Source organism: Nanorana parkeri, unplaced genomic scaffold (assembly GCF_000935625.1).
Source record: "Nanorana parkeri isolate BGI_ZX_2015 unplaced genomic scaffold, ASM93562v1 scaffold1693, whole genome shotgun sequence".
NCBI lineage: Eukaryota > Metazoa > Chordata > Amphibia > Anura > Dicroglossidae > Nanorana > Nanorana parkeri.
Window position 1 is genome coordinate 288,040 of NW_017307961.1, and position 23,671 is coordinate 311,710.

General features: G+C 41.8%; 1 long non-coding RNA gene across 1 annotated transcript; it reads left to right on the forward strand.

Moving 5' to 3' along the window:
- Positions 1 to 5,786: 5,786 nt before the first annotated feature.
- Positions 5,787 to 22,305, forward strand: LOC108799327. The gene is made up of 2 exons (XR_001942022.1): positions 5,787 to 6,144; positions 21,737 to 22,305. It is a non-coding gene; the product is annotated as an uncharacterized LOC108799327 (long non-coding RNA).
- The last annotated feature ends 1,366 nt before the right edge of the window (positions 22,306 to 23,671 follow it).

Genomic DNA, 23,671 nt, shown 5'->3' on the forward strand with positions numbered 1-23,671 from the left:
GGGGGGTCTGACATAAAAGGAGGAGGCTCCCGATGTGAAGGGGGCTCCTAATATAAAAGGAGGCTCCTGATGTAAAAGGGGAGAGGGGCTCTGATGTAAAGGGTAGCTACTGATTTAAAGGCAGGAAACCCAATTTATTTGTGTTTATATGTCGGATCTGCCATTAAAATCCATACCAGACCCCTTTCTGGGATATAGTTCGAGTATGCATTTTGAAGGCGCTTCCAAGATTTCTGCCAGAATCAATAGGCATTTATTGAACAGATATGACCTAACGCTTTCAATGATATATTTAGCAGACCAAAAGAGGACAAAAAAATTGATTTTATTACTATAAGCGCTTACAAACATTTTAAAATGACTTGTCAAAGCCGCAGATGTGGGGAGGTGGGTTCTGTGTCAGGCTGGCTCATGCTAAATAATTACCAACTTGATACAGACCTCTATATGCACTTGGCGGTGCTTCTACAGAAAACAGGATTATGTTTATGGTTTTTATTTACTGTTTCACAGTAGATACTTGCACTATTCAGACCTACAATTTTAATTAAAGAAACATGGATAGGAAGACAAAGCTCTTAGACAATATAATATAGGATTATACATACCGTACATATTTTGAATGTAATGGTGGTGTAAATATCTGGCAATTGCTTTAAGTGCTTTATTTGTTTGTTTGTTTGGTTTCTTGGGCAGCCCTAGGTAAAAATGTGTCTTTTGGGATGTGTCTGATATGTGAGATGTATATTTTACATTTTGCATAATTTTCTCAATGTACAGCATAGGCATCACTACAATTCTACCCCTGAATGTCACAGACAGGCACATATGTGATGATTGGTGTGCCTCAAAAATGCAATGTCCCTTCACCAACAACCCGTCTTCTAGTAATTTTACACAGTAATCAGGAAAAAGAATGATCTATAAACATTTCTGATGTACAGAAAGTAATAAAAGGACAGCAGGATGTGCAAACAGCCCATGAAAAGGGCACAACATCCCTGGCACCAAACAAAATGATTCTTTCAAGCAAATTCTTTGTTCCATTGCTTTCCTGATTTGTAGGTTCCATTGTTCTGTAAGTAAAATCAATCTTGGTTGTACAGCATTGCTGTCTCCAGAACACCAGAATGAGGGTTTTAACATGAACCAACTGATACATTAGTGATTTAAAATAAATAAAAATATAATATGACCTCTATGCTAATTTTTTACCACAGTTTGCCCTAGTCACGTAGGGCAAAAAAACTGCAGCTTTTTGTGCAATGGCCTGTGTGAGCATACCATACCAAGCTAAGGCTTGTGTATGAAGATTTGCTATTATCATGAGGGGGGGGGGAAAAAGTACATAATAGGGCTTAACATGGTTTTCACCTGTGATGCCCAGCTAAGGCAATCACAGCTAAGCCAATACAAGGTCCACATGGCCTATATCCAGGCCATAAGCTACACCTGTGTAAAAATGTATTTATACTGGTTAAAAAGCCAAACTGAGTTTAATACCAACGTTTATCAATGTAACAGTTTTAGAAAGCTATATATACTTCCATGGGCTGCCTATACCAGCAGGTATGTATACATATCAGTTCATAGACAGGCTAACACCAACAATGGGCAAATGTACCCAGGTTTGATTAATCAAAGCTAATCTGGTTCAAAATGGTATAGAATAGGCCATAAACTCATAGACGGGGGCCGATTCAACAAACTAGAATAGAGCAGTTTTGCCAAGCTGGCATTAAGATGCTGAGCATAGAAGTTATTTAGGGATATTTGTTTCTTCCAGTCCAGCAGCTGCCTTGGGAAGGATGCTACTGAAGATGGCAAGGTGGGTGTAGGAGAATTCGGCAGAAGTTTAAAGACTTTGCCCAGCCTGGTCTCATGACTGCCTTTCCTGCTTGATGAGGCATATCCTAAGGCTCTGAACTCCCTGTGAGACTTCCCTCCCTGTCATTAGAAGATACAGATGTTGTGTTGGATGCAGCAGAAGAAGGTTGTGGAGGGGAAGATGTGGAAAGTAAAGAAGGAGGAGCAGTGCAGGCCTGTTGCTGTCAACTATGTGTTTCCTCATGCATGTTGTATGCAAATGGCTAGCTCTTGTACCATTGCTGATGCACTGCAGGCAAAGGCTGCACACTGCAACAGTGATGTCAGCAGCAGAAATGTTATAAAAGGCCAACGCTAAGTTTCTGAAAGGAGGAATGCAGTGATCCTGTGATCAAATACATTTGCCGACTACTCATTTGTTTAGCCACTTTGAGAGGCTACGGCAGGATTTAGCAGAAAAGTAGAGGGATGAAAAAAGTGCATTAGCAGCAGTTGCAGAGCTCCGTAATGATGCAGCAGCCAAGCTGAACATTGTAAGGACTTAGGGTTGAGAATTCTGACTCTGGAAGGGTGGGCTCCTGTTGTGAAGGATGGGCCCCCCTCATGTGAAAGGTACAGGGGGGCACCTGTTGTGAATTGGGGACTCTGATGTAAAGGAGGGCTTCTAATTCGAAAGCAAATAGGTCTGATGTGAAAAGGGGGGCTCTGAAATGTGAAAAGTGGTACTTGAATGTGAAGGGGAGACTCAGATGTGAAGGGGTCTTCCAATGTAGGGGGGCTCTGATGTGAAGAGAGGGCTCCTGGTGTAAAGGGGGTTCTGGTGTGAAAAGGGGGGGGGGGGTTAACATCAGAGTGAAACTTGACTGCAATTCTGCTACTTTTCTCCACTACATATTCGTGCAAACTGAGCCTCAGTCACATCCACAGCATTGATAAGTACACATTTAAATTTTTTACATTTTAGGACTACCCCAGTTTTTGTATACTTTGAGGCTTTTTTGAAAAAAGGGTGAGAAACACCGCTTTAAACTGTGAATATGTAGCCCACCAAAGGTAAGTTATCATAATATAGCAGCTAACTCTCTTTACACTAACAGCTCTTCTTAAACTACTCCAACATACACTGACATATGGATGCTGGGAATGCAGCCTAATACAGTGAGGGGGCTGGCACATAACAAAGCCCTATAATTGCCCATTGAAACCCTGCTAAACACAGTTGAAAGATCAGAAAGGGAGTTCTTTTTTATTACAGGTGTTTATATAGCACTTTCAATTTACACTTTCCATACTTTACATTCACATCAGTCTCTGCTCTCATAGAGCTTACAATCCAGGGTCCCTATCACACTTGTATACATACAGGGACACACATACTAGGGCCAATTTAGATAGGAGCAAATTAACCTTCCAGCATATATGTGGAGAGGAAACCCACATAAGAACAGGAAAATGTGCAAACATCCTGGTTAGTATTTGAATGAAGGTGTTGTAAAACGGAAGCGCTAACCACCAGGCCACTGTGCATTATGGGCCCCTTAAATTTGGATCCAGCAAATCTCACCATATGTTTGCTGGAAACCACAGACCTCGAACCGCCTCAGATTCACCATGAATCCACTGTGCAGCAATCCAAACCTCACCCTTAATTGACAAGCAGACCAAAGAAGTTTCTTATCATAGTTGCAGTACTGCCCTCAGCTAGCTGAGACTGATGTAAACAAAGCAGAATCGCTGTGGGTCGGCTGGTTTATGGAATACCTGACCTTTTCTTTTAAATCTGGGGGTGGGGACTTTACAAAAATGTAACTTGTAAATTTAGTTGCACTTACAGTTTTAGTAACACAAAAGAAAAAGTTTTCTTTATCACACAGTGTAGCAGGCATTGATGAGCCCAGGGCTGCAATATCATTAGGTGGACCCTGTCCTATCTTTTCAGTCCCCCAGTACATTAAGGCCTGGCAATATGAAATAGACAGGGAGCAAGAATGAGCATTACTGAAAAGTACTAGTGTGTATGCTAGGACTTTCTCTACATATTGTGGTGAGCACTAATTTATTCCATATGTTGGTGGTTCACTGTTTTTTTTTGAAAGGGAGTGTAACAAATTCCTAATCCAGCAGCTCCTCACCAGGAGGCACCGGAATGCGTTCATGTATTCGTGGTTGAGGAACTGTTGTATGGCAGATAGGGGGGTGGGGAAGGGGGTGTGAGGAGTTGTAAATAGATGGGGAAAAAAAACTGAACCACTATCACCTGAACTTAGCACCCTCAAGTTAATAGTGGGCTAGAAACAGCCTTGGGTCTGGTGGGACGGACCAATGGGCACGGAGTAGCAGTCTTTTTCTTTTGTGCATTTGGGTAAGGCAGCCCCCCGGCTGTTTATATCAGCACACATAATTGCTCAATGATGCCTTAGTTTTGCACTGCAACAGCAATATGGACACATACTGCTGTGTCTGGCTACATTCCATTCTGCAGTGTGGTTAATGTGAACTACTCTGCACAGAAAGGGCACTGGGAACCTATAACTACAGGAAGTAAATGCACATCAGTATCTGTGCAAATCAAGCCTATGAAATTGTGTCCCTTATTTGCAACATAATTGAGAAGGTTAGGCATGGGGACCTGTCTGTATTACAACAGAGAGGGGTTTAGAAGATACAAACCAATTCTGGTAAGTCTCTGTTATTCTACAACTTCTGAAAATATTTCAGCATGATCCTCTCACCAGGACTTGAGAAAATATACAATAACTTTGGTAATACTATAAATCATCATTTTAATATGCTTTATTATATCTAATAATAATTTTTCTTAGAAAATGTTTAGTTCATGTACCCTAAATAGAACATAGCTGTCATCATAATTATTTTACATGAATTAGGTATTTACCTTTTTTTTTTAACTACTAATGTTTATTTCTTATATATCAATATTGTTTTATCTCCTTGACAGAATGGCTTAATTTTCTACTCTCCTGCTCAGGAACTAGCAAATGCCAGTCGGAATCTAGTGATAGTACAAAAGAGGAATAATCCAAAACAAATGTGCAGAGTGAGAGTGCCACAACAAGTTAATAAGTCCAGTATAGATTTATTAGTCTCTATGAATATCAAAAAATAGCAATCAACACGTTTCAGGAGATCTCATTTCCCTCTTCCTCAGGGCTTTCATTAACAGTGGCAGATGAACTGAACGGTGAAGGAAAATGGAAAATTATGATCACTGTGCATGTGCCAGACTGAGAGAAAGAGGAATAAGGGATCCCAATAATTTATGTGAACTTACTTTCACATACATAATATAATAAGAAAGAGTAACACATTTTGTAAGCCTGACCGATACAATACACATTTCTGTGGAGTAAATGTATTATTTAAAAAAAAAAAAATCATAAATACTGAACAGTGGTGGGCTTATTGCTTGTATTCAGGGAGTTAAAGCCCAATCTCTGGCTGACAAGTCACATATAACTCTGAGCCCACTTTGATATTGCTTATGGCCACCTCACTGATACAAAGCTTTTAAATATCTGTGTTTCTGTACTTATTTTTGTTTATATCTTATAAAATTACAAATCGATTTTGTGTGTTTGATGGCACTAAAATATGATACAATTTTGAAGAACCTCGTTCTATGTTGTATTTTCCTGCACAATTGTGTGTCTTTCTAGTTTTGCTAGATTTAAATTGCCAACATCTGTTTTAAGTTATACCACTTCTCTGCTGTAATATACTTAACACACGATTTAGGAAGTATTCTGCACAGATCAGTGTACGCTTAACATAAGAAAATGACTATTGAAGCACATGCATTTTAATTCTTTGGATAACCTGAGGCTTTGCATATTCACCCAATATTATGAAATCTGTGCCCACCGATAGGACCAGATAAGCATAATTGATGCTCTACATTGTTACTGGTTGCCAGAAAGGCCAGCTGGACATAATATAAGTGGTAGGCAGCTACAGGCAGGCACCAGGGAAACAGTTACTTGAGATAAGTACTTGACTGTAACAGTGTGAGTTCTGTCTGAGCTGTGAATGTGCAGAGAGGGACGTTACACCCTATACTGGTCACACTCACTTCTTTGGGACTCCGCCAAAGAAAGAAATTAACTGCACATTGTAGGAGAGGAAATATTTACAAGTCAAGGGACGGAAGTGTTAGAAGAAACGTATCCTGGAGCTGAGGGAAGAGCACTTCATTTCAGTGTCCTTATACCCTGGGACTGGGTTTGCAAGAGTGTTTGTTGTGGCTTTAAATTTGTGAGCAGTCAATCCACTGGAGAGAGAGAAAAACTAGAAAAACTAGTAAGTATAATCTGGAGTCAGTCTTCACACATCTGGACTCTCTCTCTTTCTCTCTCTCTCTCTCAGTCAGGCTGTTACTCCTTGCTAATACTCTGTCCATGTTCATACAACTTCTCTTCTTCAAGGCTCCCTACCATATAGGTGATTATGTTTAGGTGGCTTTATAAAATGTTTTTATATTCCTGTGTTCTTTGCTTTCCCTATATTGTTCTCTTTTAGTTCCTTTCTATATTCTTTTGTAGTTTCTGAGTGTTTTTTGTTTTTCATACCATCAATTTTTCCATTTTGTTTTCTACACAAGTGAGGCTTGTGGGGTTATGGGTTAACAAGGTGTATTCTCTTAAAGTGCGTAAGGCGAGCTATACTGTGAACACAACCCTGTTATGTTTGACCTGCCAAATGCAAAGGAACTATAAGCAGCACAATTGATTATTATATATATATATATATATAAATCATTTATAGAGTATACAATAATGGACTTTTAAGACATTTGTATACTTTATAAATGATCAATTGAACTAGGATGTGATACTCCTCATATCCTTCCCATCCTTCTACTTAACCAATTATTATATATAGTGTGCTGTGTCTAATAGGATTACAAATGTCTATGTATTCAGACTAATTTAAAATGTTCTAAACCCATGATGCATAATGATATGATAGCAACAGATAAGTGGGTAAGGTACACAGGCAAGCGAAGGGCTTTGTAAGAAAAAGGAGTTTTCAGAAGCCGGCTAAAATGTTAATTCTGGTGAAAGCTACAGGGCGACTGTTCATTTTAAACCTTTAAATTCAAATTCAGTTGCTGTATTGTCAGTGAGCAAAATGGTTTCCCAGTTACCACTGGGTCCGTGAGACCCCAAGAACAAAACAATGTGAGAGACCCTTTCATGTCTGGGCTCTATTTAACAGCTTTCAATCACTGAAGATTAGCATTCTTACTACATACCCTTTTATAAAGAAATTAAAGTCACACAGGACTAACTTTAGTGGTGGACCCTGCAAGGTCACACCCTGCAAGATGATCTGTTGTCACCACTGATTACACACACACACACACACACTCCGAGATGCATTTTTTTTGTTCTTTTTAAGCACATTCTTGGACTCCCCCACAGGCTGACACACCCTGAGTGCTTCTCAGTCCATACTGCTATTTAAACAACCGACATCCAGATCCTCTTAGCCTGTGTTATTATAAGTTAAACATTCCCTTCAAGCACTCCCTTAACACATTACATATTCTATGAGGGAGTAATAACATCTTCCTTAACCCTTTGTGTTTATGGTGCATTATGGAAAGTCTCACATCCAACAGTTCTGCTAATTGAATGACATTTTTTGTTACCCTACAAAACCTTTGCAACATATTAAACACACTAATAAGGAGACCCATCCTATTCTGGGCAGTACAACGTGCTCCGAGACACAGTGCTCAGAGTTTTTCTTATTGTGTTTTTCTTCATAGTTTATCAGGTGCAGCTAAATGGCAGTCAAGCCACATATATAATAAGAGGGGCCATTGTCCCTATAGTAAATGCACAGAACATTTACACAACCATGCAGGTCGTAGACTCAAAAATGTGCAAGCGGCATTCAAAGTTGTTTTATTAGTTTATAACCTGTATCTCCCGTGGCCAAACCAGGGTCAGGCGCATTCACAGTTAGGGTTAATTAGGGTCAATGGCCCCACATTGGACATGTGGCTCAGTTCCAATTAGATTTTAATAAGAGGAGTTGCAGCTCAAATGCATTGGACAATGTCAGTGTACAATAAATATAAAGTGCAGTGAACTAATTCATACGACCATTGCTTGCTGGATAAGAACCAAATAATAATAATACGGTATCCATCCTATCATGCAAGACCAACAAGATCAGATGAAAAGTGTATTCAAAAATTACTTGGGCTGGTCAAAGTACACTGCTCTCCCTTGTCATTTTTTGAGAGTCACTATAGCTGTTGGACATAAATAAAATGTTCCTACTACAATCTGGTCGGGGTGAGCAGTGACAGATTCCAGATTCATACCTACATTTTTGGGCTATTTCGCCCTGAAGCATATAAGGCTAAAATGTAATACATAGTTATCATTACATTTTTACAATGATCAAATAATGCAAGAACAACATGAAATCAATTATGATCACGAAGATGCAACTATGAGAACCCAATCTAATAACTGTATGATGTACTTTGTGGACTACGTTAGGATTAAAATATGCCATACTTATTTCGGCATGCTTATTTTCTGATTATACTATCATAATTATTTATAATAGGAAGGGAATATAAAGAGTTATAGATGTTTAAAACGACTTTGATTTTGCAACATTATCCCATAAAACAAGGGTGATTGTTTGCGTTAAAGGAGAATTATGGGGTGAGTGAAAAGCACCCATCCCATTAATTTAAGCCGACCTGTGTCACAGGTCGTCTCTATTGATTGGGAAGTCAGCGAACACATACCCCCAATCACTGACTTCCCGATCCTCTCCCTGCAGAGAGTGTTGACTGTCAGTCACCGCTCCTCACAGGGATTCCCCCCTTCCCTCTCTCATCCTCTAGCACTGACTGGAGGAATGGGCGAGAAGGGGGCGGGCAAAGCTGGCTCTGCTTCTAGAGAGGCAGAGCCAGCTGTCATTCAGCCAGCGGTGTGGATCTTGACAGCACTCTCAGCATATGGCGGCCAATAGCCTGCTATATACTGAGTTTTGGGTTGCCGGAGGACCCAGTATATGTCCTCCTGTGACCCTGAAGAAAACTATGGGCAAAAAAGGTTGCTTCATAGTTCTCCTTTAAATGTCTAATGTGTACTGGCACTTCCTGTCTTACAACTGTCTTTTAATTGTGCTCCTGTATTGTCACGCTGTGTTCCTGGTGGAGGCTACAAGCAGCCATACTGACATACATTGCATAGGCATAGTCCAATATTGTCACCATCAGAAAACCGATCCAGAGCATTTGTGTGCAGCAGTCATGCATGTAGGCAAGTGCCTGAATGAGGCTTGAGGAAATCAGCAGCAGTCATGCATGTAGGCAAGTGCCTGAATGAGGCTTGAGGAAATCAGCAGCACTGAGATGAAAAGAAAAGGATTCAAAAAAGGTGAAAACGATATGTATCAAAACAAGCATGACAACTGTTTATGACACATGGCGCTTCAACAAACTAAATGTCATGGAGGTACAGTTTAGGCCTACTCTAACCACCAGACAACTATCATTTCTAAAGTGGTTAGCAATGGCAGTCCTATTTCTTGCAGCACAGGTTTTTTTTCCTTTCAGACATGCCTCCCAAGAGTCTCGGATTCGGTGGGACTGTCTTGGGATTTTAACAAATCCCTGCATGCCCTGGATCCAAGATGTGTGTGCCGCTGCCAGCCAGGTGCTGGACCGCTCATTGCAGCCCCCGACTTCTTTACATTTGCTGCTATGTTGCGTGGAGTGATCTCTGACACGAGTACTATACATCTGGCAGAGGGAGGCAGCTGGGCGGGCTGCAGAGCGTGGATAGGTATGTAATCCACTTAACAACAATGACCCCGACCTTAACCTTACCAAGCATGAGTGCCCCCCTTTTTTATAAAGCGCATTCTCAGGTTGGGGTTGAATACATGAGGAGAATTGCTCTTATCAAGTATAATGGTGCAGGCAATTCAAGGGTAGCGATAACCTGGCTACTATACACTGGCAAATTTTCACACAGTCATCATAACATTCGATAATGCCATCACAGACTTAACGACTGTTGTACCCCATTTCCTTTGATTTTAACATTCCATTGTGGAATGAATGGCGTTTCCTGAACAAAAACCACAATCCCTACTAGAGCGAAAACATTTTCCATCCTGCTCCTTTGATTTTTTTTACATCATCATGGTTGAAAACGATTGTCGATTTAAGAAAATCGAACATGTTCCAAAAAATTTTTCAAATGAAATTCTACTGATGTATGGTCAACTATGTACTGAATAGACATGACTGTTTCGTGACAGGTTCATCTTAATCTGATAAATCAAGGTGTAAGTAAGATATTTTACCTACGTTACAAGTCAGAACTGTAATAACATGGCCCCTACCACCCAAAGTATTTTCGGTCATTCACCTCCCCAACAATATCTTGGTATAGTACCAATATCTTTTTTTGTCTTTAGCTCTATAATTTCCAACACATTTCAGACTATACACACACACACACACACACACACACACACACAATCACACACAATACTGCAGATTGAGCTGCCTATGCTGCCTTTTATTTACACATCTACCTAATGCTCACTTTCTTGCTGCACATCATTGTAATCAAAATAAATTAAAGTCACAATGGAACTAGTGGCATGTGCTGAAAATCTTCAGGATGTTACATAGATGATGAAGCTTTTTCTAGGAGGGCTGCTTTTGCCTTTACATGGAAACTATTTATAAATGTAGACAGAGAGGAGCGAATGCCCGTCTATAGAAAACATGTTCACGGGCATTATCTGTATACTTTAGAGAACAAAGCAAGGCTAATGAAATAGTTGGCAAACCATTAGTGCTCGGCACTGGCATCTTGGCTGTGTTATTTTTGGCACAGTTGCTGCAGCCCAGGTTAAAGTCCAGCCAAAACTTATATGGAGAAAGTGGGGAAGAGTAAGGACCCCTTTTAGGGTTTCATTCTGTTTTGCAAAACGGTTGTCATCACGACAGGAACTGAGGGGGCAATCTATTAACGGAGCCCTGATACCAGTAAAAAAAAAAGCCAACAGGGGTTCTAATTCTTACCCACTCTTTCTGAAGCAAAAAAAAAGTTTTGGTTAAACATCCACTTTATTCCTTTTGCTGCCAAGGCGTATTTTGAACATTATAATCCACATTTTAGGCCTGAAAATTATTTAAGATCCCAGAGAATTATACATTTCCCGAAAATGCCTGTAGAATAAAATGGCGGCAAATTTTTACATCGCATGACATTAGCACAACTTTTTATCAAACCCCAAATTTCATTTAAAATTACACTTAAGTTAATTTCAGTGCACAAAAAACACAAATTAATACCCTTTTTTTTGTTAAATATAAAAGATGAGGTTATGCCAAGTAAATAGATACCCAACATGCTAAGCCAAAAATTAGGTGCGAGCGTGAAACAGCGACAAAACATGGTCCCCCAAATGGTCTATAGGCAATACTTTACAAGCCGTACAGATCATCAGTTTAGAGTTAACCATGAATATTGGCCCTAGAATTGCACATGCAGGACCGGATTAGGAGCAATACGGGCCTGGTGCTGAGAAACTTGGTGGGCCTTTTTATGGTCACCGGGTCCCTCTTCCTCCTGTCCGGGTTTTGATTTGTAGTATCTCTACAGCTTGCAGTCAGTGGTGTCGTGCCAGGGCCTGGTTGCAGCTGTGAGCCTGATAGATCTGCCACTGACTCCAAGTTGTAGAGGGACTACAAATCCTAACAATACAGCCCCCAATACTGCAGAATACCGCCAACTATAGAGGACTACAAATCCTAGTAATACATTATACAGCAATGCAGAATACTGCCAACTATAGAGGACTACAAATCCCAGTAATGCATTAAAGAGCAATGCAGAATACCACCAGCTATAGAGGGCTACAAGTCTCAGCAATAAATTATACAGAAATGTAGAATACCGCTAACTATAGAGGACTACAAATACCAGGAATACATTGTAAAGCACTGCAGAATAATACCATCAGCTATACAGGACTACAAATCCAAGCAATACATTGTAAAGCACGGCAGAAAAATACTATCAGCTATTAAGGACTACAAATCCCAGCAATACTTTATACAGCAATGCAGAATAATATGAAGCTACATACTCTGTGTTGCTCTGGTTTCCGGGCCTGATGCCTCCAGGATCTCAGGAGAGCTGTGAGGGGTTTGGGGGGGGAATGGGGGGGCTGTGTGCAGGATCACAGGAGGCTGTTTAGGTTCTTAAGTGGCCAGTGCGGCCTATGAAGACCAGTGCGGGCTCTCAGGCGGTCGGTGCGGGCTCTCAGGTGGAAGTCAGTGCGGACTCCAGGAGGTAAGTGTGGGCTTCAGGCGGTCAGTGCGGGCTTCAGGCGGTCAGTGCGGGCACCAGGAAGTCAGTGTGGGCTCCGGGGGAGTCAGTGCGGGCTCAATGGAGGGTTAGTGCGGGGGGATGCAGCTTAGTGTGCATTTATAGAAAAGTGTGCTGACAGGCAGGTAGAAGCATTTGTGACAGGAGGAACATACATAGGGGGGCATTTAGCAAAACGAGAGCAGACAGAATCTGGAGCATTCTGTCTGCTCCAGTTATGATATATTTCCATAGTCTCTTCTGTCATACAAAGCAGCCTGTCAGCACTTTTTATAAATGCATGTTCAGTTCCACTTTAAAGTAAATTTTTTGATACAGGCGCAAGATAAGTGTTAGTGTATTGTCAGGGATTAGGGTAGACACGGCATAGAAACACCACAAGACCACAGTGTACCCCTCCGGTGCATATAGTGCATATTCTGGACTCCATTACACAGTACATACTATTGGATGGCTCGGTGCAACAGGGGTATCATGTTGGTCCCCCATGACACAATGTTACAGCTTCTGCACTTACACAGACTGGCGTAATCACACTATTACTAGCCGCAGGGAGTATTTATCTATGCTGGATCATGAGATTCCTGTAGTGCACCAGGGGACCCTATATCTTTAACCTCCAGGATGGACCATGGCACACATCAAGCAAGTGATCTTCAATTGTATTTGAATGTGCCATCCATTGTGGTTGGATACTCCTAGGTGTTTCCAGGAGCATATACACCTTGCTTAGTGATATCTCTTAGTGCCTTTTGCATTATCCAGGAATGGAGAATACCCGATAATGGACATATTTTTTCAGACAGACGCATGGGACTTTGTTGGATATACAAACTGTTTTTTTTCAATATATTCAGACTTTGTTTTTTGGTGATCTGAAGGGTATATACTAGAGATGTGCCAAAATTTCGGCTTCTTAAACATTTCTGAAAATGGTACTATGGGTAAAATGCTGATAGTACAAAAAACGGCCAAAAATAAGATGCATCTCTAGCTTCTCTCCTCCCTACTGGGCTCCAGTCTGTGTCCCCTCCCAATCCCTGCTCCCTCTGCTGACATGGGCAGGCACAGACCGGCATCCAACGTGGAGGAGATAAATTGTCAGGAGGGGAGCTGTGCAGGGAGGAGACAGCTGTCACAGGAGGCCAAGTTCTCCTCCCGCATCGCCACCCTCAGCCTCCTGTGACAGGCGAGTCAAAATGGAAATCAGGAATGGAGAATGGAGATCAGTACTGATTGCTGAGTGTTTGTAAATAACTGAGGACATAGTAAGCTTACTGTGTCCCCAGTTATGAATGAGTAGGAAGTGCTCTACATCACTTTCTGTTCATTCATGATTGTAGACATAGTAACTGATTCTATATCCACAATGTATGAATGAACTCAGTATAGAGGTTTCCTGTTCATTCATACGAGGGGCTGCAGAAAAAGAGATTTAGCACTCTGTGTCCTCAATCTCTTTTTCTATTTAAAAATGGAATTATCCGGGGTTTAGACCCGATATTTCCCCAAAGCCCCATAACAGTATAGTAAAGAAAAAAAAATTACAAAATAATTTGAAAACATTTTTAAAAGGTTGGAAAAAAAATCAGTTTCGGTTTCAGCCCCGCAATTTTTTTTGTTACGGTTTTGGTCTAAAAATGTAATTTCAGTGGATCTGTAGGGTATACTATTATGATACTTGACAGTGAGGTAGATTTATGTGATTACATGGTGATGGGTTACTTTGGGATAACCCCGGGTCAAATCTGCCATGGACTTTTTACTTCTCTTCTGCTGAATCGGCACACTCTAGAGCTCGGGATATGAGAATCAACACAGACACAAAGGTGTGTGTTATTCGTTCAATATCAAAGATTTATTCAGCACAGGGTAACGGTTATAAAGAGTGAGCATGGGGCGGTGATTCAGCATTAACCAATCACAAATAAGAAGAGCATAGCAAATGCTGCATACAAAATTGAAAGTTTAGCTAGATAACGATGCACATTAATTTCATGTGAAATCACGTGTTTTCCAGTAACTCGAAACTCTCAAGGTTGTTACAGCTTAAACAAGTACTCTAACCTGAGACAAAGAAACTACTGCTAATGTTAAACTCACTTTATCCCTTCACATGGACTCTACACTTTATTTATGTGTGGCTTCGTGAGTGTTCTCTTAGGCTTTTCATTGGTTTTATTGGGGGGTTTTGTATTTGTTATTTTTGTGTTAATAAATGGTTTTCTTTTTTGGATTACATTTACGATTGCGATTCACATAACTTTGAATTAGTGTACCCGGGGCTGTATAAACGCAATATTTAGTGAAGCCTCGCCTTGTTTTGTTACTATTGTCAGGGATTCATTTTATGGTTAGGGTTTAAAAGCTTAGGCTAAAGTAGAACTAAACTCGACCAAATATGTTTTTGTTAAGCACTGTAAGTAAATCAGGGTGGCATTTTTTAACTTAAAAAATACACTTTCCCCTCACCTTGAACATTGTTTTTTCTCCCTGAACTGTTCACATCCTGCAGATTTTTATGTGCACTTTCTGTGGACATGTGCGTGCTTCAGCGGCAGCTGAATGTCATAATTTTACTGCAATGAATGAATAAAGTGATAATAAAGTGAAAATGTTTTAAAGTTTTTTTTAAATTGCCAAGTAAATCACTTACAATAAGTGCTGCTTCTTGATGTTTTGAAAGCTTTAGCTTCCTGCAAAATCAGTTGGTTCCCTGAGCAATGGCCCTGAGATCCTGTTTTAGGGTGGGTCTTTTCCCTTGGAGGGTCCTGCACAGCCACCCTTGTGTATGCGCTAATAAGCTGTGTGTGTTGCCACAAACATACAGGCACAGCAAGGCAAGCCACTCCCCTCCTCCTTGCTCCCCACTCCTCCCTACTCCAAGTTAGTAGATAGACAGCTGATTGAGGCTGTTCTGTTCCTTGTGATCTTGTAATGGACAGGAAGTTCAGAGAAGTTCGGAGGAGCAGCTGTTCGGAAACATAATGATTGTAAGTGCTTGGTCAAAAATTTAAAGAAATACCGTATTTTGCGGTCCATAAGACGCACCGGACCATAGGACGCAGGGAGGTCCGGCGCACCTTATGGAGCACTCGAGACTGTAGCTTCTGTGACAGCTTCTATGACAAAAGCTGTCACAGAAGCTGCAGTTAGTGACCGCTGAGACAGGTGGCGCTGTGATTACAGCGCCACGGTCTCAGTGATGACACAGAGCAGGCGAAGAACGTCTATTCTTCATCTGCTCTATGGTTATCTCGATCGTCGCCGCTGCTCGGTTTTAATACGAGTGATCTCATTAGATCACTCGTATTAAACGAGCAGTGGCTCCTGCTGCTGAACTCGATCGCCGCCGCCGCTGCTCGGCTTTAATACGAGTGATCTCGTTAGATCACTCGTATTAAACGAGCAGTGGCTCCTACTACTCGCCCGGCGCCCGAAACTGCATGTCTCGGGCGTCGGGATTCGCTCCATAAGACGCAGGCACTTTTTCCCCCTCCTTTTGGGGGGAAAAAAGTGCGTCTTATGGAGCGAAAAATACGGTACTTTGCTGGGCAATGTATTTGTTTGAAGTAGATTCAATATTAAAAAAAAGTTTAAAGTGTTTAATACTACTTTAAGGCTGAACATTCCAGTGCACGATGCATTGACGCGGCTGCTTGTACTCCAACTGGGAAATGTGCAGGAAGTGCTGACCACACTGCAGCTGAACTAAGGCTGACCACACACTAATAGATTTCTTTGTTCAGCCTGCAGACTCCTACACCCACACTAAACAGCATGGATGGAGCCTATTGTATTCAACAGCCACTACTCCAGTGGCTGCTGAATACCCAGACAGTGTCTGTATCTGATGGGCTGCAGACACTGACCAGGCAAACATTTTTTGGCTCCTTCTACAAAAGTTAATGGCAAAATGTACTTTTGTCAAGTGGAGGGCTGGCAACAGAGCCATATACTGCTTGAATTTTGGCTGAGTCAGCTGGATTGGATATTCGACCAATGTACAGCCAGCACAAGTAAGCATTTTCGGCTTAAGAAAGGAAGTGCCTGTAGGTACACCTTGCTGCTAGGAGCATAAGGTAATATAATTGAAGGACTATTCATCTCTATGCATTATTCCTCCTCCTTTTTTGCATTATTTTTTAAGCTTTTGAATGTATATTGTGGTCACAATATAGGATCCAGTGCTTATGTTTTTTACTTGCACATTGGTGTAGTGCATAAGGCCACAGCACTAGTTTAAATGTCATTGTTAGATTGGAATGTCAATGTGAACACCAAATAATAGGTTCCTTATTAAGAAAGCATTTCCTTTTCCTTTGCTCTCAGGTTACCTTCTCTAACTCAAATCCTTACATGGTATGCAGGTTGTCACAGTTGGATCAGAGAGCAGCATGGCAAGAATGCTAACACTTAGCTGTCATGCAATATTATGCTGGTTCTTTAAAAGAAGGCAGCACACAATAACAGCTGGCTTTTCATTCTAATGCCTTTAAAATTGGACTTGTTACTTATTTCTTGTATTTCTCATTAAAGATTAACTCTGCCCAGAACGGATATTTTAGCTTTTAATAAAAGCTGAAGAGTTAAACTACCTATTGGTTTCCTGCATCTCTCAGGGATTTTGGTGGCAAGATCTCTGCTCTGCAGTTTCTAGGTTTACATTTTGCCGCAACCATTCCAGTTTTTCATGTGGAGTTTTGGTTCATTTTGTATTATGAAGAAAGCAAAAGGAAGAGCAGAAACTCTTGCCTGGATGAAAACCCAAAGAAGGTTGAACACACAAAACTACAAGATTGGTGGGAAGAGTTCCAGTAACTATGGTATAGATATCTACAGCGGAAGTTAAGTTGTAAAAATAAATAATTGCAGATTGGCAGGCTTTCTATGGCAGGAGAAACTGAGCAAGTCTCTTCTGCCATAAAAGCATCTAGCTGCCTGTTAGAAATTTTGTTTCCTTGTACACTGAGCCACGCATGCGTAGCTCAGTGCACAGATTTAGTATGCCGAGATAAAGTAACTCCTGTGCGTATGCATATGTCATCGGAGTCCATGCAATCAAGCAACCAAAGACTGGAAACCCAGAAGAACAGTGCAAAGATGGAAGCACTGGCAGGTAAGTCTGTTATAATGTGGTGCTGTGCATACTAGCACATGATGGGTAAAAGCTTCAGGGGCCAGTTTTTCTTCAAAAAAGTTACTTTTGTTTAAGAAAACAGTGAAATGGACTAATCTTTAAATAAAATGATTACCAATTGTACTGAAATACACGGTACACTGAGTGGCCAGTTTATTATGACCACCTGACGTTTGTAGGCAAATTAGCTATAATTTGGGGCTGAAGTTGCTAGAGGGCCAGACCATTATAAATAGGGAAGCAGGTTGTTTACCACGACAGTAGAAGAGATTTTTTTCTGAAGATATGGGTAAACAACGCGATTTAACAGCCTTTGAACGCGGGGTGATTGTTGGCGCTCAGAGCCATGGAGCGAGTATCATCAAAACAGCAGAATTAGTTAAATGTTCAAGAGCAGCTGTTGTTAAAGTGTTTAAAGACTGGACTGTCAGCCGAAAATCTGGGTCTGAACGTGCGTATTGTGGCTGTCAGCGACTAGTCAATGTTAGGGCAGAATGGAGAGTGGCAAGACTGGTAAAAGACAACAGAAGAGCAACAGTGCAGTGTCAGATTCCTCGCATCACCTTTCAACATCTCGTGAAGTCACGAGGCGGCCCAACGAAGTCATCTCGTGGAGTCATCTCATGGCCCAACGAAGTACTGATGGGGTGGTCATAATAATCTGGCCACTCAGTGTATATTACAAATACAGAATGGGAAACATTTTTTTGCTGCTAGTAAATATTGAGACATGCAAATGTGCTATCCCCATATTACAAGTCCATCACACTTTAGGTTCCCTACTCTTACAAAAAGACAAGCAAGGAACTTTCCAAAATGGAGTCATGAGACAAAAAAATCAAGTCCCACCCAAGCAGCGACAGGACAAAACTAATTACGGTCATTTGAGTGGATTTTCTCACATATGCATGAGTGTAATTTTCCTGAATAGGATGTTCACCCTGCTGATTGATTTTATTGTATATAGTGCAATTTGGTGCAATGAAGCATGGATGCATTCCTGAAGATTGCAGTTTGATGCATGTAGCAAAGAGCATAGCTTTACAATGCAGTGACTGCATGCCACATGTGGCTGAAGTAAGGACTTTCCTTCTCTGAAAATAGTTTCTTTCCCTGTTTCCTGGTAACCTTATCATGTGTTTGCTCCCCAAGGTCACAGTGTCCTTAATGCTACCAAGATAACCTCACATACAATATAAATTGTTTCATCTCTTAAGTGCTTTTATCTTTCTATATTGCTATGTTGCCATAAGTCCCATATGCATCTCCCAATAAATTATATGAAAATGACCAAATGCTACAAATAAATGGCAACAGACAGGTGGGGATAAAAATGAATAAAAATATTTTTAATCACCCCCCCACCCCCTCCCCTGTCACTTCCAGAGGGCCGCCCAATGGCAGCGAGTTTTCCTGTGTGGAGGTTAGGCTGGCCATTCAAAATAAATGGGCTATAAAGCACTTTCATGTCTGAAAATGTTTGGCCTGCTTGTGCTAGAAAGTGGGAGTAAAATAAGCCCCATTGTTGGTCCCAGTGGCAGTAATAGTAACTCCCAAAGTTTGTGCCAGTGGAGGCATTAATAGCCCCCAGCATTGATGTGGGTCAGTGACGTCACCAGGCCAGGTGTCACCCAGTTCAGCTGACCAGTTGACCCAGTGCGCACATCATTACGTATACACATGATGTCATTATGCACACACGTAATGACGTCACGTGCATTTCACTGCTGGCGGCTATCCTGGTGATGGACACGAGCAAAGAGAGGAGGGGACGTTCATCCAGGGAAATAAGGTATGCTGCTGAGTCCCCTCTCATGCAGCTGTCGGGCTCTCGGTCGAGGTGCCCAACCTTTCAGAGGGGTTGACACCAAAATGACTGTCAGTCATTTTGGTGTCACCCCCTCTGATGGTGTCACACAGTGCTGGCCACACCCCCCTTCTGACACCACTGATGTGGGTGGGTGTAGTAAGAATCCCCAAGCTTTAGTGTCAACGACTGCAATTGAAACCCACAGCATTGATGTCAGTGACCGCTATGATAACTCCCAGCATTGGCATCATCGGCAGTACTGCTAAACCCCAACATTGGTGGTCAGTTGCAGTGCTGTTGTGCTTTACACTAGAAGTCAGTGGTAGAACTATATTAACCCCTCACCCTCTCCCCTACACCCCCATTGGTGGTCATTGGAAATGTGGTTACTTACCTAAACACACACTCCCACACCACTCTAAATCACCTCCATCCAAATGAACTATACTTGTACAGTCAGGTGGGGCTAACAGTACTGGCTTTGTTTCAGTGCCAGGTGCTGGATCACAAAGTGCTCCAGCACCTGGCACCCTGCTGCCGCTCTACAAAGTGCCCAACATGTGGTGGACCCGGCTCATGGCCCAACAAGCTGCCCAGAGAGTGTCGGCAGGCCGTATGTTGGGCACAATGGGTCTAGAGCAGTGGTTCTCAACCTGTGCAACCTCAGGACCCACATTTGTTCTTGGTCATTATGTTGCGACCCAAGTCGCACTGTAATTGAACGCACGGCATTGCAGTACCGCGTGTTCCGGTGCAGGCGATCGAGCTGTGGGTGGGAGGTGCATTTGGGGTACCATTCAAATGAATGGCAATGCAACATACCTCCAACACCAGAACGCGTAGTAGGTGTGACTGTCTGGTAGAGTGGGTTAATCGCGCAGGACTGTGCGATTAATGCACTGTACTAGTGTGAATGGGCCATATTTTTCTTAAGGTCCTCCCAGTCTCCGTACCTTACGAGAAATGGAGTGGATCCTCAGCCTGGAGCCCAATGTGGGCTGCTGTGCTGTGACGGAGCTCTATCCATATGTTTATTGCTTGTACAGCTCCCTTGCGAGCAGTGTAGAGGTGCCGGGAGCTGGAATGTGATATCACTCTGGTCCAGGCACCTCTACAGGACACATGAGGGAGCTGTAATCAATGCACATATGGATGGAGCTCCAGAACGGCCAGAGCCCCATGCAATCCCACCTCAAGCTGACACTTGGCGTTGGGCAGCATATTCTGAATAGCACAGGAACTGACAGTGCTGCGCTAGGGGGAGGCAGAGGAGCCTCTCACCAAGAAAAGTGGAAGGCATGCAGCGATCCACTGAACACGGGGTTGCGACCCACTTTTGGTTCACGTAGAATATGAAGAGACACCGGCACTCCAATAGTGAATCAAATACGTCTGAGTAGCATAGTGTGATACACTTAATGTGATGTTTTAGGGTCACACTGGATCCCCTTCATCAGGCAGTGATGACCACTTTTGGTTCACGGCACACCAGTTGAGAACCAAGGGTCTAGAGGATGGTGGGGTCATTAGAAGTAGTTTTTAAAGTTCTAGTGCTGTCGCCACGTATTCTGTACAGTATTGGTGGCTGGTATCAGTATGTAAATCTCTGCCTTTAGAACTAGTGGGTCATTTTAAAGCCATTAGGGGCTCAAGGTTCAGTTGACTATAAAACTTGTTGTAAAGCATGTCGTTCCTATTATAGGTAAAAGGTAAATTCTCAAAATTCTTGTTATTTTGTTTTGGGTAGACTCTAGTTGGGACAACTAGGAATCTACCTTACCAAATCCCTGTATCCTACGTCACTTAGGAGAGCCGTTACATATCTTGCTTGGCTTTATCCCAAGATGTGACATCACTTATCTCCTTTCAACTGGAATAATTGGAAAATCTGCATAGCTTCTGTGACCCTATTACTCTGTAAAAGTGTCACCACCAATGCATTCTCACAGAGTCCTGGGACTCTTTAAAAAGCCAATGGATGACTGAAGTCTCACACGCCATTAAAAACCTCATGAACCCATGTTAATTATTTCAATATATGCTCACTGACTGAACTGAATACCTTTAGGGCAAAGTGATGTTCCCGTCTTCTGTACAAATTCATACATTCAAAAAAATTGGTAAATCACATTATCACAATGCGACTCAACATACAATCCACATGATGTGATCATGACTGACAGCATTGAGCCATTTGCAGGATCATGTGTTACTGTTTAGTATGAGTCATAAAAGTCAGTTATGAGGAACTTCTGCTTTCCAGGTCTGGGTGGTTTGTGCAGCTGGTTCCATGTGATTTTATCTACAAGGAAGGAAAGAGCCCGTCAAACTACTCACGTTTATTTAGAACCATTTTTTTTAACCGTGTTTTTCCTCTTTTCTTTAACCATGTATTTAGGGTGGTTTTATTATACTAGTAGAATGTCACTACTATTTGTCCTTGCAACGATTTTTTCAGATTTGAACTCAGAACTAACCAATGATCTGTTATTTTAAATGCCATGAACTTTTAATCAGCTGTGTGTTTATGACGCTATGCTTTTTCCCCTGCAGGTATACAATGGCTACCTGTACATGTGTTCTATGGTGCATATTTTGGATAGTGGTCTTGATTTTCTTGGCTTGGCCACTAAGCATCTTCCTCGGCGGTCTCTATGGATTCCTTGCACCCCTCACAACTTGTATTGGATTGGATCAGGTGACAGACTTGCTGCTCCAAGGAGTTAACTTGGGCCGAACCTGCGCTGAATATGCACGTGCAGGCAAGTCTCTGTGCTGAACTGGAGACCTACACCAGCAGTGCCCTGATCAAAGCTTCATCTCAAGACAAGGACACACCTAATATGCTAAATAATTCCTACTAGTCCTCAAAGGCAATTATATTGTATATTGGGGCCACATTATGGCATGTCAAATTCTGACAATTGGTGATTTTGTTTTTACAGGTTTTTTTTAAGGAAGAATATATTTAACATCAAAGCTATGTCTTTTCTTTGGGACCACATGTTTTCATGTAACAGATATTCTAACTCAGCTTGTCCAGTATTGCATGATGGGACTTTAATTTCCTCTTTATAATATGAAGTCATGGAGATATTCAATAAAGATTACTTGGTTAATAATTAGCTGCGTTACAAATATATACATGCATTGGGGAGGAAGGGATGCTCATATTAACACTTGTCAGCATGATTGGGGATTAAATAGTGGATAGTGAAACAATGAAAGGAGGCGCGAATTGTTGCAGTAATCCTTCTGCTTTCCCCTCCTGTAAGCACATTCAAAAGAGGGAGACTGGCAGCACTCCTTTTACAAAGCAGTAGAATCTTGACTGGCTGACAGAGCTACTCCTCCCCCCCTTCAAAAAGTAATTCTACTTTGCCAGGTGAATTTGGGGTAAATGGAATTACACCCTCCAATCTGCCCCCACCCCCGTGTACGTCCCTTTGGTTAAACGTTCATTCCCCTCTGCCAGTGCCTGTATATGCCGGTGTATCAGTATTCCGTACACAGCAGCTCACCTTGCATTCTGTCATTTGAATTTCATTCGCAAATGGCAAGCACTCATTGGTCAGCAGGGTTACCTGACACTTCCCAACGGGGGGGGAAACGCTATTCCCAAATCAGTGAGGGGAGCCACGCCTAATCGGCTCGGGTCTCGTGGCCACCTGATTTACCTGGGATACAGAGTGTCGGCAGGCCGACACTGATTTTGTCTGATTTTGCAGAGACTCATTTTTTTTAAAATTCATAATGCACTGCAAAGCCCTTTAGCTGAGGTCATTAATGGAGCTTTTGGATAAGCCAGCCCCCTCACTATACAAAGGTTGACTCACAGCAACCATATTGCCAGAGTGTCAAGGCTTATGTAGGTAGAGTTGATAATCTGTTATAATAGTAAAAGTGTAGCTATACTGTGCTTAAGTCCTGATTCACACCTAGGAGTTTTTGAGCAGTTTGAAAAGCGATTTTAACTGCCCAAGCCAAGAAATCACATAATTTTCAATGGCCCTGGTTCACACCTGGGCAGAAAAACGCCTAGTAGTTAAACGCCAGACACCTTAAGAAAACGCCAGATGCCTTAAGATACAGGAGCTTCTTTGGGCAGTTAAAAGCAATTTTACTCCCATAGACTTCGTTGGAAATTACCAAAAACGCACAACATAAGCATGTAGCACATTTCCGTGAGGGTTTTTGCACGTTTATATGTGCGTTTTTCCATTGCCCACAATGGTTTAGGAGCTGCCAATCCAAACACGCATACAAACGTGCACAATGCGCATAAATGTGCAAATAACCGCATGCTACTAACTCGCGTACAAACGGGCAAAAATGGTGCTGCCTAGGTGTGAAGCAGGGCTTAGTTCTGTGGATTTCAGCAGTGACCTACATATTCTTATGTACGCAGTTTTTATTACATAACAATTAGTCCTTTTTAGGACTACATTCAGTCTGTATCAGCAACAAGTGTTATTGCTTGCCAACTGT